This window comes from Ranitomeya variabilis, chromosome 5 (assembly GCF_051348905.1).
Source record: "Ranitomeya variabilis isolate aRanVar5 chromosome 5, aRanVar5.hap1, whole genome shotgun sequence".
Taxonomy (NCBI): domain Eukaryota; kingdom Metazoa; phylum Chordata; class Amphibia; order Anura; family Dendrobatidae; genus Ranitomeya; species Ranitomeya variabilis.
Genome location: NC_135236.1, coordinates 53,775,002 through 53,792,986, shown reverse-complemented (window position 1 = coordinate 53,792,986; position 17,985 = coordinate 53,775,002). Strand labels below are relative to the sequence as shown.

General features: G+C 42.3%; 1 protein-coding gene across 1 annotated transcript in view; it reads right to left on the bottom strand.

Annotated features, from left to right (window-relative positions):
- LOC143773289 (beta-1,3-galactosyltransferase 2-like) overlaps positions 1–16,656 on the bottom strand; it is a 90,824-nt gene extending 74,168 nt beyond the window's left edge. Inside the window, exon 1 of the mRNA XM_077260773.1 lies at positions 16,566–16,656. The gene's annotated coding sequence lies outside the window, so the exon portion shown is untranslated. The remainder of the gene's footprint in view (positions 1–16,565) is intronic.
- Positions 16,657–17,985: the final 1,329 nt, after the last annotated feature.

Below are 17,985 nucleotides of genomic sequence, written 5' to 3'. Positions count from 1 at the left end.
AATCCCCCGGGGGGTCCTTTTAAGGTCTAAAAACATCTGAAAATGATGGAAGCACTGCTCAAATGACACAGGGACATTATGGGGATCGCCCCTGGAAGCAATCCTGACTCCTAGTTCACAACTTTAATCATTTTTTTCCGAGATTCATGCCATTATTACCGGCACCACAAAAAAACACATTAAAACGAAACCAAAACGGGTTTTGCTTGCAAATGTCAAGGTACTTCCTTTGCAGGTTAATGACTTGCCTGTAAGGCCAAATATTTAACCCCATGCCGAAAATTTCCTCCTACACTTAGGCTTAGTTCAGACGCTGCGTTTTTGATTCATTTTTCAACTTTAACATTGCTTTCAACCACTACAAATGCATTCACTGGCAAATGTCATTGTAACATTTAACACCCCTAGCTGGCCATGTGTTGTGTGACACATAAACAGACCCATCTTGTTTAATTTACGAAAGAGGGACTCTTAAAATCACAGAGCCCATTTTTACTGGTGCATCAAGCGGCATTAATGTTCTTAAAGGGTCATTATGAAACAGTGGGTCTCCTAAGCTGTTGTAGCCTATGCTGTGAGTGGAAGGGCTGCCAATAATTACGACGCACCACAATACCCCTGTCATAAGATGTCCAGGGGAAACTCCCGAAAAAGTGTTGCATTGAATTCAAGGCCTGCCCTGCTATCAATTCATATGCACCCCAATAAGCCTTTGAACCCACATAGTGGATGGGCCCATGAAAATCGACTTCCCAATATGCATTTTGTTCTCCCATACTCCTTTGTTTTACACATTGGCAGCAAGGCCAGCCCTGCTGCATAATCATATGCACCCCATTAGGCCTTGGAACCCACATAGTGGATGGGCCCATGAAAATCCACTTCACAATATGCATTTTGTACTCCCGTACTCCTTGGTTTTACACATTGCCAGCATGGCGAGCCCTGCTGCATAGTCAGTCATATGCATCCCATTACGCCTTGGAAGCCACATACTGGATAGGCCCAAGAAAATCCACTCGTATTTTTTAATGGTATGATGGTTCCCTCTTTGCAGAATTATTTACAGGAGAATTTGGCAATTGTGTTTGCCATGTTTTTAACACTAAGGTTCAGATGCGGCTTTAAAAAAGGCTAATCCTTGCAATACAAAGCAATTTCATTGCAAACTACAAAATTCAGGGAATATTAACCCCTTTACCCCCAAGGGTGGTTTGCACGTTAATAAACGGGCCAATTTTTACAATTCTGACCACTGTCCCTTTATGAGGTTATGACTCTGGAACGCTTCAACAGATCCCGGTGATTCTGACATTGTTTTCTCAAGACATATTGTACTTCAAATTTTGCAATTTTCCAACTTTTAATTTTTATACAAGTAAATCAGAGAGATATGTCACACAAAATACTTAATAAGTAACATTTCCCACATGTCTACTTTACATCAGCACAATTTTGGAACCAAAATTTTTTTTTGTTAGGGAGTTATAAGGGTTAAAATTGACCAGCAATTTCTCATTTTTACAACACCATTTTTTTAGGGACCACATCTCATTTGAAGTCGTTTTGAGGGGTCTATATGATAGAAAATACCCAAGTGTGACACCATTCTAAAAACTGCACCCATCAAGGTGCTCAAAACATTTGGTAAAATTGATAAAGCAGTTTTATTCTTCGGGTCAGTACGATTACAGCGATACCTCTTTTATATCATTTTTTAATGTTTTGGCGCTTTTATACGATAAAAGCTATTTTATAGAAAAAATAATTATTTTGGTATCGCTTTATTCTGAGGACTATAACTTTTTTATTTTTTTGCTTATGATGCTGTATGGCAGCTTGTTTTTTGCGGGACAAGATGACGTTTTCAGTGGTACCATGGTTATTTATATCCGTCTTTTTGATCGCGTGTTATTCTACTTTTTGTTCGGCGGTATGATAATAAAGCGTTGTTTTTTGCCTCGTTTTTTTTTTCTTACGTGTTCACTGAAGGGGTTAACTAGTGGGACAGTTTTATAGGTTGGGTCATTACGGATGCGGCAATTCTAAATATGTGTACTTTTATTGTTTCTTTTATTTAGATAAAGAAATGTATTTATGGGAGTAATATTTTTTTTTTTCTTTATTTAGGAATTTATTTTATTTATTTTTTTTACACATGTGGAATTTTTTTTTTTTACTTTTTTTACTTTGTCCCAGGGGGGACATCACAGATTGCTGATTTGACAGTTTGCACAGCACTCTGTCAGATCAGCAATCTGACTTAGAGCGCTGCAGGCTTACCAGCGCCTGCTCTGGACCTGGAAGTAGTCCCTGCAGGACCCGGATGCAACCCCGAGGCCATTTTGGATCCGGGGCCTGCAGAGATAGGAGGAAAGAGACACTCGGAGCAACGCGATCACATCGCGTTGCTCCGAGGGTCTCAGGGAAGCACGCAAGGAGCCCCCTCCCTGCGCCATGCTTCCCTATACCGCCGGAACACTGCAATCATGTTTGATCGCAGTGTGCCGGGGGTTAATGTGCTGGGGACATCCGTGACCACTCCTGGCACATACTGCCGGATGTCAGCTGCGATAGTCAGCTGACACCCGGCCGCGATCGGCCACGCTCCCCAAGTGAGCGCGGCCGATCGCTATGATGTACTATCCCGTCGAGGGTCAGATAGGTGTTATGAACTGGTGGTTTAGGAGCAACATGGGACGAGCTCTGGAGGAGGTGGTACCTGTACTGACCGCAGTTCCTGATCTTAACACAACACTAGAAGTAGCCGTGGGATGTTCCTGTCACTCCCTAGACACCTCATCACAGCCGGAGGACTAACTACCCCTAAAGATAGAAACAGGAAAGCTATCTTGCCTCAGAGAAAATCCCCAAAGGAAGACAGCCTCCCACAAATATTGACTGTGAGTGGAGAGGGAAATGACATACGCAGAATGAAACCAGGATGAAGCAAAGGAGGCCACTCTAGCTAGATAGATAGAATAGGACAGAATACTGTGCGGTCAGTATTAAAAACTAGAAAAATCCACCACAGAGTTTACAAAAATCTCCACACCTGACTAAAGGTGTGGAGGGTAAATCTGCTTCCCAGAGCTTCCAGCTTAACTGAATAAATCCATACTGACAAGCTGGACAAGAAAAAAAAACATAGAAAGTGCTGAACGATAAAGTCCACAAAATGTGGACTGCAAAGAACAAAGCAAGGATTTAACTTTGCTGAACTGGTCAGAACATCAGGGAAATCCAAGAGAGATGTGAATCCAAGCAGGAACCATTGACAACTGGCACTAGCTGAAGGATAGAGCCAGGATAAATAGCCGAGCCAGAATAGACGATCAGTGGAAGCAGCTGCTGACTGCTAAATCCAAGGAGCAACAGTTCCACTTAAATCCACCGGAGGGAGCCCAAGAGCAGAACTCACAAAAGTGCCACTTACAACCACCGGAGGGAGCCCAAGAGCCGAATTCACAACAGTACCCCCCCCCTTGAGGAGGGGTCACCGAACCCACACCAGAGTCCCCAGGCCGATCAGGACGAGCCAAGTGAAAGGCACGAACCAAATCGGCGGCATGGACATCGGAGGCAACAACCCAAGAATTATGCTCCTGGCCATAACCCTTCCACTTGACAAGATACTGAAGCCTCCGCCTCGAAAAACGAGAATCCAAAATTTTCTCCACCACATATTCCAACTCCCCATCAACCAACACCGGGGCAGGAGGATCCACAAAGGGAACAACGGGCACCACATATCTCTGCAACAAAGATCTATGGAAAACATTATGGATGGCAAAAGAGGCTGGAAGGGCCAAACGAAAAGATACCGGATTGATAATCTCAGAAATCTTATAAGGACCAATAAACCGAGGTTTGAACTTAGGGGAAGAAACCTTCATAGGAACATGACGAGAAGATAACCAGACTAAATCCCCCACCCGAAGCCGGGGACCAACACACCGACGGCGGTTAGCAAAACGTTGAGCCTTTTCCTGAGACAACGTCAAATTGTCTACCACATGAGTCCAAATCTGCTGCAACCTGTCCACCACAGAATCCACACCAGGACACTCAGAAGGTTCAACCTGCCCCGAAGAAAAACGAGGATGAAAACCAAAATTACAAAAGAAAGGCGAAACCAAAGTAGCCGAACTAGCCCGATTATTAAGGGCAAACTCGGCCAACGGCAAGAAGGTAACCCAATCATCCTGATCAGCAGACACAAAGCATCTCAAATAGGTTTCCAAGGTCTGATTAGTTCGCTCAGTTTGGCCATTTGTCTGAGGATGGAACGCCGAAGAAAAAGACAAATCAATGCCCATCCTAGCACAAAAGACCCGCCAAAACCTAGAAACAAACTGGGAACCTCTGTCAGACACAATATTCTCCGGAATGCCATGCAAACGAACCACATGCTCAAAAAACAATGGAACCAAATCAGAGGAGGAAGGCAATTTAGGCAAAGGTACCAAATGGACCATTTTAGAGAACCGGTCACAAACCACCCAGATAACAGACATCTTCTGGGAAACAGGAAGATCCGAAATAAAATCCATGGAAATATGCATCCAGGGCCTCTCAGGGACCGGCAAATGCAAAAGCAACCACTAGCGCGGGAACAGCAAGGCTTGGCCCGGGCACAAGTCCCACAGGACTGCACAAAAGAACGCTTATCCCGTGACAAGGAAGGCCACCAAAAGGACCTAGCAACCAAATCTCTGATACCAAAAATCCCAGGATGACCAGCCAACACTGAACAATGAACCTCAGAAATTACCTTACTAGTCCATCTATCAGGAACAAACAGCTTCCCCACTGGACAGCGGTCAGGTTTATCAGCCTGAAATTCCTGAAGCACCCGCCGCAAATTAGGGGAGATGGCAAAAAGAATCACCCCTTCTTTAAGAATGCCAACCGGCTCAAGGACTCCAGGAGAATCAGGCAAAAAACTCCTAGAGAGGGCATCAGCCTTAACATTCTTAGATCCCGGAAGATACGAGACCACAAAATGAAAACGGAAGAAAAACAGGGACCATCGAGCCTGTCTAGGGTTCAGCCACTTGGCCGACTCGAGGTAAATCAGATTCTTATGATCGGTCAAGACCACAACGCGGTGCTTGGCTCCCTCAAGCCAATGTCGCCACTCCTCAAATGCTCACTTCATAGCCAACAACTCCCGATTGCCAACATCATAATTGCGCTCCGCAGGCGAAAACTTTCTGGAAAAAAAAGGCACACGGTTTCATCAAAGAACCATCAGAATTCCTCTGAGACAAAATGGCCCCTGCCCCAATCTCAGAAGCGTCAACCTCAACCTGAAAAGGAAGAGAAACATCCGGCTGACGCAACACAGGGGCAGAAGTAAATCGGCGTTTAAGCTCCTGAAAGGCCTCAACAGCCACAGAGGACCAATTCGTCACATCAGCGCCTCTCTTCGTCAAATCGGTCAGGGGCTTAACCACACTGGAAAAGTTGGCAATGAAACGGCGATAAAAATTAGCAAAGCCCAAAAATTTCTGAAGGCTCTTCACCGATGTGGGTTGAATCCAGTCATGAATGGCTTGGACCTTAACAGGATCCATTTCTATAGACGAGGGAGAAAAAAATAAAACCCAAAAAAGAGACCTTCTGAACTCCAAATAGGCACTTAGACCCCTTCACAAATAAAGCATTATCATGAAGGATCTGGAATACCATCCTGACCTGCTTCACATGAGACTCCCAATCATCGGAAAAAATCAAAATATCATCCAAATACACAATCATGAATTTATCAAGATAATTGCGGAAAATATCATGCATGAAGGACTGAAATACAGAAGGAGAATTAGAAAGCCCGAAAGGCATCACAAGGTATTCAAAATGGCCTTCGGGCGTATTAAATGCAGTTTTCCATTCGTCACCCTTTTTAATACGAACAAGATTATATGCCCCTCGAAGGTCAATCTTAGTAAACCAACTAGCCCCCTTAATCCGAGCAAACAAATCAGAAAGCAAAGGTAAAGGGTATTGGAATTTGACCGTGATCTTATTAAGAAGGCGATAATCAATACAGGGTCTCAAGGAGCCATCCTTCTTGGCAACAAAAAAGAATCCCGCTCCCAATGGTGACGAGGATGGCCGAATATGCCCCTTCTCCAAAGACTCCTTGACATAACTCCGCATGGCGGCATGCTCTGGCACAGACAGATTAAAAAGTCGGCCCTTAGGGAACTTACAGCCAGGAATCAAGTTAATAGCACAATCACAGTCCCTATGTGGAGGAAGGGAACTGGACTTGGGCTCATCAAATACATCCTGGAAATCCGACAAAAACTCGACTTCAGAAGAGGGGGAAGAGGAAATTGACATCAAAGGAACGTCACAATGTACCCCTTGACAACACCAACTAGTCACAGACATAGATTTCCAATCCAGCACCGGATTATGTTCCTGTAACCATGGAAAACCAAGTACAACAACATCATGCAAGTTATGCAACACCAGAAAACGGCAATCTTCCTGATGTGCTGGAGCCATGCACATGGTCAGCTGAGTCCAATACTGAGGTTTATTCTTGGCCAATGGTGTAGCATCAATCCCCCTCAAAGGAATAGGGCTCTGCAAAGGCTGCAAGGAAAAACCACAGCGCTTGGCGAATTCCAAGTCCATTAAGTTCAGGGCAGCGCCTGAATCCACAAATGCCATGACAGAAAAGGATGATAATGAGCAAATCAGGGTCACAGATAAGAGAAATTTTAGGCTGTACAGTACTGATGGTAACAGACCTAGCGACCCTCTTAGTACGCTTAGGGCAATCAGAAATAACATGAGCAGAATCACCACAGTAAATACACAGCCTATTCTGACGTCTGAATCCCTGCCGTTCTGCTCTAGTCAATATCCTATCACATTGCATAGGCTCAGGACTCTGCTCAGAGGATACCGCCATATGGTGCACAACTTTGCGCTCGCGCAGACGCCGATCAATCTGAATGGCTTGAGACATAGATTCGCTCAAACCAGCCGGCGTGGGGAACCCCACCATAACATCTTTAAGGGCTTCAGAAAGACCCTTTCTGAAAATTGCTGCCAGAGCATCCTCATTCCATATAGTGAGCACAGACCATTTTCTAAATTTCTGGCAGTATAATTCTGCCGCTTCCTGACCCTGACACAGGGCCAACAGGGTTTTTTCTGCATGATCCACAGAATTAGGTTCATCATACAATGACCCGAGCGCTTGAAAAACTGCGTCTACATTCAGCAATGCCGGATCCCCTGATTCAAGGGAGAATGCCCAGTCCTGAGGGTCACCACGCAGCAGAGAGATGACAATTTTAACCTGCTGAATGGGATCACCAGAGGAACGGGGTTTCAAAGCAAAAAACAATTTGCAGTTATTTTTAAAGTTCAAAAACTTGGATCTATCCCTAAAAAACAAATCAGAAGTAGGAATTTTAGGCTCTAAAGCCGGAGTCTGGACAACATAATCTTGGATACTCTGTACTCTTGTAGCAAGTTGATCCACACGAGAAAACAAACCCTGAACATCCATGCCAGCGCCAAAATCCTGAACCACCCAGAGATTAAGAGGAAAAAAAAGACAAAACAGACTGCAGAAAAAAAATGACTCAGAACTTTTTTTCCTTCTTTTGAGATGCATTTAATTCATTTTTGGCCAGTTGTACTGTTATGAACTGGTGGTTTAGGAGCAACATGGGACGAGCTCTGGAGGAGGTGGTACCTGTACTGACTGCAGTTCCTGATCTTAACACAACACTAGAAGTAGCCGTGGGATGTTCCTGTCACTCCCTAGACACCTCATCACAGCCGGAGGACTAACTACCCCTAAAGATAGAAACAGGAAAGCTATCTTGCCTCAGAGAAAATCCCCAAAGGAAGACAGCCCCCCACAAATATTGACTGTGAGTGGAGAGGGAAATGACATACGCAGAATGAAACCAGGATGAAGCAAAGGAGGCCACTCTAGCTAGATAGATAGAATAGGACAGAATACTGTGCGGTCAGTATTAAAAACTAGAAAAATCCACCACAGAGTTTACAAAAATCTCCACACCTGACTAAAGGTGTGGAGGGTAAATCTGCTTCCCAGAGCTTCCAGCTTAACTGAATTAATCCATACTGACAAGCTGGACAAGAAAAAAAACATAGAAAGTGCTGAACGATAAAGTCCACAAAATGTGGACTGCAAAGAACAAAGCTAGGACTTAACTTTGCTGATCTGGTCAGAACATCAGGGAAATCCAAGAGAGATGTGAATCCAAGCAGGAACCATTGAAAACTGGCACTAGCTGAAGGATAGAGCCAGGATAAATAGCCGAGCCAGAATACGATCAGTGGAAGCAGCTGCTGACTGCTAAATCCAAGGAGCAGCAGTTCCACTTAAATCCACCAGAGGGAGCCCAAGAGCAGAACTCACAAAAGTGCCACTTACAACCACCGGAGGGAGCCCAAGAGCGGAATTCACAACAGATAGGCCCAGGTCACCTCGACGGGATAGTACGTCTAAGGTCAGAGAGGGGTTAAGATTGAATATTGTGAGTGCGTACATTTTTGTATATGTTAACAATAACATAGAAAGGTTAATAGTACATATAAGGATTACATAAATATACTGATTACGTATATATGAAGATTAACTTCATACAGTCTACTTAGATCATCACCAAGAGGCTTTTAAATATCATCCATCTGGAATATCTGAGAAGCAACACCAAGACAGAGAACCCCTGGGAGATTACCTACACTGCATGGGCGTCCCCAATTATGCAGGTATCAGCACACTGTACATGTACAAGTACCCCAGTTTTGGCATCTGTCTTAGTCATGTTTCTCTGGTCTTATATAGTGATTTACACTATGTAGTAACTCTAGTTTCACCCAGACCTTCAAGTGGCCACTTTTCAAGGTTGGATGAAACTGAGATATCATGGACTCATCAGATGAGGGGCCATAAACCCCTAGAAAATAAAAGCCACAAGGATTTAGATCAAACCACCACAGGCAGAGTTTCAGTAAACCGTAATGTTTTACAATGACAAACAGCAAACATATAGAGGCTTAGAACTGTTTATGAAGTGAGTAAACATTTATCAAGATTTTGTCACTATGAGCATTGTCTGTCACACCTGTAAATGTTTTACAAGACATGAAGCTATGTGATTGTCTGAATGCATTCGGTGTACAGTATTTCAATCTTGTTTACAAATCGTCATTTGTATATTCGCCATTTGTACATTTGAGGCAGTCAAAGTTATGGCTCTCAAGGAGAGAAAATAATATAGTGGACAAAGCTATATTTTTAATGAACTACTGAGCCAAACTAACAGCATTGCTTTATCAAATTTATATGACGTGTATTGTGCCCAATTTGAGCAACCAGGCAACATAAAAAGGAGCTTTTCAAGTGAGCTCTTTAAGGTACACAAATGGAAAGTGTTTGCCATCAAGGATGTGGTTTCACCAATGGGGGGTACCTTTTTTAAAAAAATACTATTGCCATCACAGCCCCCCTTGCCCAAACTTCATGGGCCTATAACAGTACGAAGCATGTTCACCCAGGTCATGTCATCGTAGATAAGGAAGAGACATTGCAGGAGGCAAAGTTAAGAATTAAGGCCAATGTAGTGGTGTGGGTCTCTGAGACTTGTAATGCAGTGCATGATCTGCCAAACAATTCCCCAATGGGGGTACCTTTTTTAGAAATACACTGGTGCCATTGCATGCCCCTAGCCCAAACTTCAACGGCCTATAACAGTACTGAGCACGTTCACCCTGGTGATCTATTGGCAGGTACATTTTAGATTGCAGGAGACCGAGTTAAGAAGTCGGCCCAATGGAATGTCATGCCATATTCCCCAATGTGGGGTCCATTTTAAAAAAAATAAATGAGTGCCATCACAGCACCCTTGCACAAAATGCACCGTACAGAGCATGTTAACCCTGGTGATCTACAGTCCCTGACAGAAGTTATGTCGCTTATTATTATTATTATTATTATTTATTGTTATAGCGCCATTTATTCCATGGCGCTTTACAAGTGAGGAGGGGTATACATAATAAAAACAAGTACACAACATATCCATGTTATGTAAATAAAAGCTTATAACCTGACGTTAAATTCATCCATTGGTTGTATAAATTATTCTTTTGAAAGCTGAAACCCTCCAAAATGTGGTTTAGGTTAAGGAAATGAATTGGCATCAATGCACAAATATTGATCAGTTAATGGACACAGAATGGTCAGATTTTGGCAAGACAAAAGTTTTGTCGCCCACAGAAATTATTGCGATATTCAAACAAATAATTAACTTAAAATACAAATATATGTTGCATAACATTGGTGAATGAAGTTGTGGTGCTATTAGAGTCATATTTAATATTTTGTGTGACTTCCATGAGCTTGAAGGACTGCATCCATGCGGTTCAACAATGATTTATACAATTTATTAATTAAGTCATCTGGAATAGCACAGAATGCAGTCTTACATGCCTCCCAGAGTTCATCTAGATTCTTTGGTTTTGTCTTCCAAGCTTCTTCTTTCATCCTACCCCAAACATGCTCAATGATGTTCATGTCTGGTGACTGGGCTCGCCAGTCCTTGAGCACCTTCATCTTTTTTGTCTGGAGGGACTTTGCTGTAGAGGTGGATGTATGAGATGGAGCACCATCCTGCTGCAGAATTTGACGCCTTTTATCATTTGGAATATAAGAGGTGGCTAATACTTCTTGATATTTTAGGCTATTGATATTGCCTTCCACCTTGCAAATGTTTTGCACACCCCTATACTGAATGTAACCCCAGACCATGATCTTTCCACTACCAAATTTAACTGTTTTCTGGGTGTATTTTGGATCCATTCGGGCTCCAGTTGGTCTCCTGCAGTATTTGCGTCCGCTGTGGTGTAATTCCACTGAAGATTCCAGGTCTGCCGGACCTGGGCTTGTCAAACACATCTCCAGTCTCTTTAAATCTTTTTTTAATTATTTGTACTTGACGCTGAGACATATTAAAGGTGCCAGCCACCTCTGCAGTGGATCTGGTCTTCAGCCTCTTGATAATCCAGGCTTTGGTTGCAGGGTCGATTTTTGGCATGTTGTCAGAGCTCAAGTTGCAGTTCAAGTGAAGATCTGGGGTGCTGGGTTTCTTTTTATACACACACACAAATTAACCGATCATTTACTGACCACAGGTGAGGATGTAAACTAGGATTGGGTGCATTATATGACTTTTTGTCTCGCCAAAATCTGACCATTCTGTGTTCATTAACTGATCAATATTTCTGTAATGATGCCAATTTATTTTCTTAACCTATGCCACATTTCGGAGGGTTTCAGCTTTCAAAAAAATAATTTATACAACCAATGGATGAATTTAATGTCATCTTATAAGCTTTTATTTACATAACATGGATAAGCGACATAACTTCTGTCAGGGACTGTAGTGGCAGTTAAAGGGCACATTGCAGGAGACAGAATGAAGAAGTAGGCCCAATGTAATGTCATACCCAAACAATGGTATTATCATGGGGCCATGGAATTTGAATTCTCTATTATGAGTAACAGCAGTGCCCTATGTTACTTAGTCATCAAACGCTATCGTACATCAGTGTTTTGCTTGATGGTTTATGGTACGTACTGTACATTATCTCAGAAAACAGAAATTGGTATCCAACTAAAAACAACCAGTTTTTTAATGTACCTCTTATTAACCCCTTCATGACCCCAGCTTTTTTCGATCTTGCATTTTCGTTTTTCGCTCCCCATTTCCCAGAGCCATAACTTTTTTATTTTTCCGATAATATGGCCATGTGAGGGCTTATTTTTTGCAGAACAAGTTGTAATTTTGAATGACGTCATTGGTTTTACCATGTCATGTACTAAAAAACAGGAAAAAAATTCCAAGTGCGGTGAAATTTCAAAAAAAAAGAGCAATCCCACACTTGTTTTTTGTTTGGCTTTTTTGCTAGGTTCACTAAATGCTAAAACTGCCTTGCCATTTTTCTCCAGGTCATTATGAGTTCATAGACACCAAACATGTCTAGGTTGTTTTTTATCTAAGTGGTAAAAAAAAATTCCAAACTTTGCTTAAAAAAAAAATGTGCAATTTTCCGATACCCGAAGCGTCTTCATTTTTCGTGACCTGGGGTCGGGTGAGCGCTTATTCTTTGCGTGCCGAGCTGACATTTTTAATTATATCATTTCGGTGCAGATACATTCTTTTAATCGCCCGTTATTGCATTTTTTTCTCTCTACGCCGTTTAGCGATCAGGTTAATCCTTTTTTTATTGATAGATCGAGCGATTCTGAATGCAGCGATACCAAATATGTGTAGGTTTGATTTTATTTTTATTGTTTTATTTTGAATGGAGCAAAGGGGGGTGATTTAAACTTTTATTTATTTTTTTCATATTTTTTAAAACTTTTTTTTTACTTTTGCCATGCTTCAATAGCCTCCATGGAAGGCTAAAAGCTGGCACAACACGATCGGCTCTTCTACATAGGAACAAAGCTCAGATTGCTGCTATGTAGCCGAATTACAGGCTTGCTATGAGCACTGAACACAGGGTGGCACTCATAGCAATCCAGCATCAACAATCATAGAGGTCTCAAGGAGACCTCTGGTTACTATGCCGACGCATCGCTGACCCCCAATCACGTGACGGGGGTCAGCGATGAGCTTATTTCCGGCCCGATGGCCGGAAGCGCTAGTTAAATGCCGCTGTCAGCGTTTGACGGCGGCATTTAACTAGTTAATAGCGGAGGGTGGATCGCGATTCCACCCTTCGCTATTGCGGACACATGTCAACTGTACAAAACAGCCGACATGTCGTGGCTTTGATGCGGGCTCACCACCGGAGCCCGCATCAAAGCAGGGGATCTGACCTCGGACTTACTATCCCATCTGAGGTCAGAAAGGGGTTAAAAATTGGCTCCATTTTGAACATCAGTAGGATTTTTTTAACTCCATAGTTTACAACTTGTTGCCTAGGTTAATGAATAGTGATGAGCAACCAGGCAACCCCCACATGTACTTATGCTGGCTAACAGATGTAAATCATTCAGCTGCAGCAATAAAAACTAAATCTCCGAACAATAAAAAATACTCGGAGGACCCCCGAGCGTGCTCGGGAAATCTCGAGTAACAAGTATATTTGCTCATCACTAGTAATGACCGCTTCTGCAGTCTATCAAAGGAGGGTGGTTTCCTTGACAATGAGAAGACGAGCTTGCAAGTTTGTCGGATTGCTGCATCCAGCCAGTTTCAGTGCCCCTGTGCTCCTCAAAACTGCCTCAGCTTGCAGCATCAGAAGGTGCACACTTCAACCATACCACACTGATCTGAACTGTCAATTATTTAGGACTCACCACCCTGACAAGCGATAAACTGGGAGACAGGGAAGCAATGCGCTCCTGAAGATTGAAAAAGTGAATAACCTTAAAAGAAGCTACTAGTTGATGGAAGCTGTGCCAGACTACTGGTATCTCTTAGCAATCTGGACGTAAGTTCGAAAAACCTTCCAGATGCAGAACAGTGACATCACTTCCAGCATGACAAGCAAGGGTCTCCAAGATGAATGACACCCTCTCAGGCCTTATATAGCATAGTAACATAGTAACATAGTTAGCAAGGCAGAAAAAAGACATTTGTCCATCCAGTTCAGCCTATATTTCGTCAGAATAAATCCCCTATGTCCTTCTAAAGAACCTAATAACTGTAAGATACTAATTGTTACACTCCTGGGAGACATCCAGGCCTCTCTTGAACCCCTTGACTGAGTTCGCCATCACCACGTCCTCAGGCAAGAAATTCAAGATTCTCACTGACCCAACAGTAAAGAATTCTCTTCTATGTTGGAGGAAAAACATTTTCTCCTCCAGACGCGCAGAATGCCCCCATGTGACCGTCACATTCCTTAGTATAAACAGATCTTCGGAGAGATATTTGTATTGTCCCCTTACATACTTATACATGGTTATTGGATCGCCCCTCAGTCGTCTTTTTTCTAGACTAAATAATCCTAATTTTGCTAATCTCTCTGGGTATTGTAATTCCCCATCCCCTTTAATAATTTTTTTGCCCTCCTTTGTATTTGCTCTAGTTCCATTATATCCTTCCTGAGCACCGGTGTCCAAAACTGTACACAGTACTCCATGTGCGGTCTAACCAGGGATTTGTACAGAGGCAGTATAATGCTCTCATCATGTGTATCCAGACCTCTTTTAATGCACCCCATGATCCTGTTTGCCTTGGCAGCCGCTGCTTGGCGCTGGCTGCTCCAGGTAAATTTATCATTAACTAGGTTCCCCAAGTCCTTCTCCATGTCAGATTTACCCAGTGGTTTCCCATTCAGTGTATAATGGTGATATTGATTCCTTCCTCCCATGTGTATAACCTTACATTTATCATTGTTAAACCGCATCTGCCACCTCTCGGCCCAAGTTTCCAACTTAACCAGATCCATCTGTAGCAGAATACTATCTTCTCTTGTATTCACTGCTTTACATAGTTTTGTATCATCTGCAAATATCGATATTTCACTGTTTAAACCTTCTACCAGATTGTTAATAAATATGTTGTAGAGAATAGGTCCCAACACCGACCCTGCAGTACCCCACTGGTCACAGCGACCCAGTTAGAGAATATACCATTTATAACCACCCTCTATCCCTATGCCAGTTACTTACTCATTTACACACATTTTCCCCCAGACCCAGCATTCTCATTTTGTGTACCAACCTCTTGTGTGGCACGGTATCAAACGCTTTGGAAAAATCAAGATGTACCACGTCCAATGACTCACCTTGGTCCAGTCTATAGCTTACCTCTTCATAAAATCTGATTAGATTGGTTTGACAGGAGCGATTCCTCATAAACCCATGCTGATATGGAGTTAAACAGTTATTGTCACTGAGATAATCCAGAATAACATCCCTCAGAAACCCTTCAAATATTTTACCCACAGTAGAGGTTAAGCTTACTGGCCTATAATTTCCGAGTTCAGTTTTTGTCCCCTTTTTGAATATTGGCACCACATTTGCTATACGCCAGTCCTGTGGTACAGACCCTGTTATTATGGACTCTTTAAAGATTAAAAATAATGGTCTATCAATGACTGTACTTAATTCCTGCAGTACTCGGGAGTGGATCCCATCCGGGCCCGGAGATTTGTCAATTTTAGTGATTTTTAGACGCCGCCGTACTTCCTGCTGAGTTAAGCAGGTGACACTTAATGGGGAATTTTTGTTATCACTGATCATATTGTCTGCCATGGGATTTTCTTGTGTAAATACTGATGAAAAAAAGTAATTTAGCATATTGGCTTTTCCCTCATCCTCATCCACCATTTCACCCAGACTATTTTTAAGGGGGCCAACACTATTGTTTTTAGTTTCTTACTATTTATGTAGTTAAAGAATATTTTGGGATTATTTTTACTCTCTCTGGCAATGAGTCTCTCTGTCTCAATCTTTGCTGCCTTGATTTGCTTTTTACAGAATTTATTTAATTTTCTGTATTTATTCAATGCCTCATCACTACCTACTTCTTTTAATTCTCTAAATGCTTTCTTTTTGTCACTTATTGCGCCCCTTACAGCTCTATTTAGCCATATTGGTTTCCTCCTATTTCTAGTATGTTTATTCCCATACGGTATAAACTGTGCATAGGTCCTATCCTGGATGCTAATAAACGTCTCCCATTTTCTTTGTGTATTTTTATGTCTCAGGATATCGTCCCAGTTAATTGCACCAAGATCCTGTCTCATCCGTTGGAAATTTGCTCTCCTGAAGTTTAGTGTCCTTGTCACCCCTCTACTACACGTCTTATTAAAGGACACACGAAAACTTATTATTTTGTGATCACTATTCCCCAAGTGACCCCAACCCTTATATTTGATATGCGGTCTGGCCTGTTGGTTAATATTAGGTCTAGCAGTGCCCCCTTCTTGTTGGGTCCTGAACCAGTTGTGAAAGGTAATTGTCTCTCATAGTTGTCAAAAACCGATTACCTTTGCTGGAACTGCAGGTTTCTGTTCCCCAATCTATTTCAGGGTAGTTGAAGTCCCCCATAATAATGACTTCTCCTTGAGTCGCTGTTTCATCTATTTGCTTTATGAGGATATTCTCCGTTGCTTCCATTATTTTAGGAGACATAACAAATCCCTATCAGTAATTTATTATATTTCCCCACTCCCCTTATCTCCACCCACAGGGACTCTACATTTTCATTAGATTCACATATACTATCACACCGGATGAGTTTTAAGGACGATTTTAAATATAAACAAAAAATTTTTGGGAAACCTTTGCACTTTGTGAAATGTTGAAACTTGTACTCTCGACCTTTAGTATTAACAGCTAAGTGTATTGTGATGTTGTTTTACCTGCTGAAGTTTTAATCTGCAACTCTCTCACTAACATACAAGTTAGGCAGAACTGAGGACAGTTTTTGAGGTAAAACAATATGAGTTTTATTTTCTAGACTAACATTCTAGTACCTGTGTTATAGCTGAAAACATCCCATTAATAAGCATAAATCATAAAGTAAGCATCAATACATCACCAGATATTGTAGCATCACTCCGACATCGGGGGACTTCAAAACTATCTCATCAGGAGGAATCGGGAAAACACTGTCAGCCCATCTGCTTGACCTCAAATTAAGTCCTGAATCCTTCCGGAAAGTCCCTTGCTTATGTACATGTTGTGTAGCTAGGTAGCTAGATGTAACTGGTAACGATAGCACAATCGCAGTACAACCATCTAGAATATTCTGGCGCTGTCATGATCATGTGATCATGCGCAGTTACTTTACATTTCAAGGATCTTATCAGTTACTTTCTTTTCAAGGATACTATGCTCATGACTATGAGTTATGCATGCCAGTATTTTCAAGTTTATTCCACTTATACAAGAGAAAATTTGATCTTTTACATCCTTATGCTCAAAGACTGAATGAGGGCAAAGAACCTGATTGATTACTATTCTTATTGATCAAATACCTATCTATTCCATACACACAGACAAACTTGTCCCATTTGTATCACAATCGGTCCTTAATCAATTGGTTATTTGCCATTGCTATAGGAAACTATGAGCACTTTGGGTTTCCTTCAGAAAATTTTACAGGCCATTCCACATAGACAATAGTATTACTACAGGGTGGGCCATTTATATGGATACACCTAAATAAAATGGGAATGGTTGGTGATATCAACTTCCTGTTTGTGGCACATTAGTAAATGGGAGCAGGGAAACTCTTCAAGATGGGTGGTGATCATGGCAGCCATTTTGAAGTCAGACATGGATCCAACTTTATTTTTTTTAATGGGTAGAGTGTGACACATCAAACTTATTGAGAATTTCACAAGAAAAACAATGGTGTGTTTGGTTTTCATGTAACTTAATTCTTTCATGAGTTATTTACAAGTTTATGACCACTTATAAAATGTGTTCAAAGTAGGGTTGAGCGACCTTTACTTTTATAGGATCGGGTCGGGTTTCACGAAACCCGACTTTTTCAAAAGTCGGGTCGAGTGAAATCGGCCGATCCTATAAAAAAGTCGGGGTCGGGGTCGGCCGAGACTCGAAACCCAATGCAGTGCATTGGGTTTCCAATGGTTCCCAGGGTCTGAAGGAGAGGAAACTCTCCTTCAGGCCCTGGGATCCATATTTAAGTGTAAAATAAAGAATTAAAATAAAAAATATCGCTATACTCACCCTCTGTTGCGCCCTGGTACTAAGCGGGAACCTTCTTTCCTTTGAATCAGCCTTCCAGGGCCTTGCGGTGACGTCACGGTGACGTCGCGGCTTGTGATTGGTCCGCGGCCGCCCATGTGACCGCTCACATGGGCGACCGCGGACCAATCACAAGCCGCGACGTCACCGTGACGTCACCGCAGGTCCTAGAAGGGCCGATTCTTAGGAAAGAAGGCTGCCGGAAAGAAACCGAGGGTGAGTATATTCCTATTAGGTATATACTC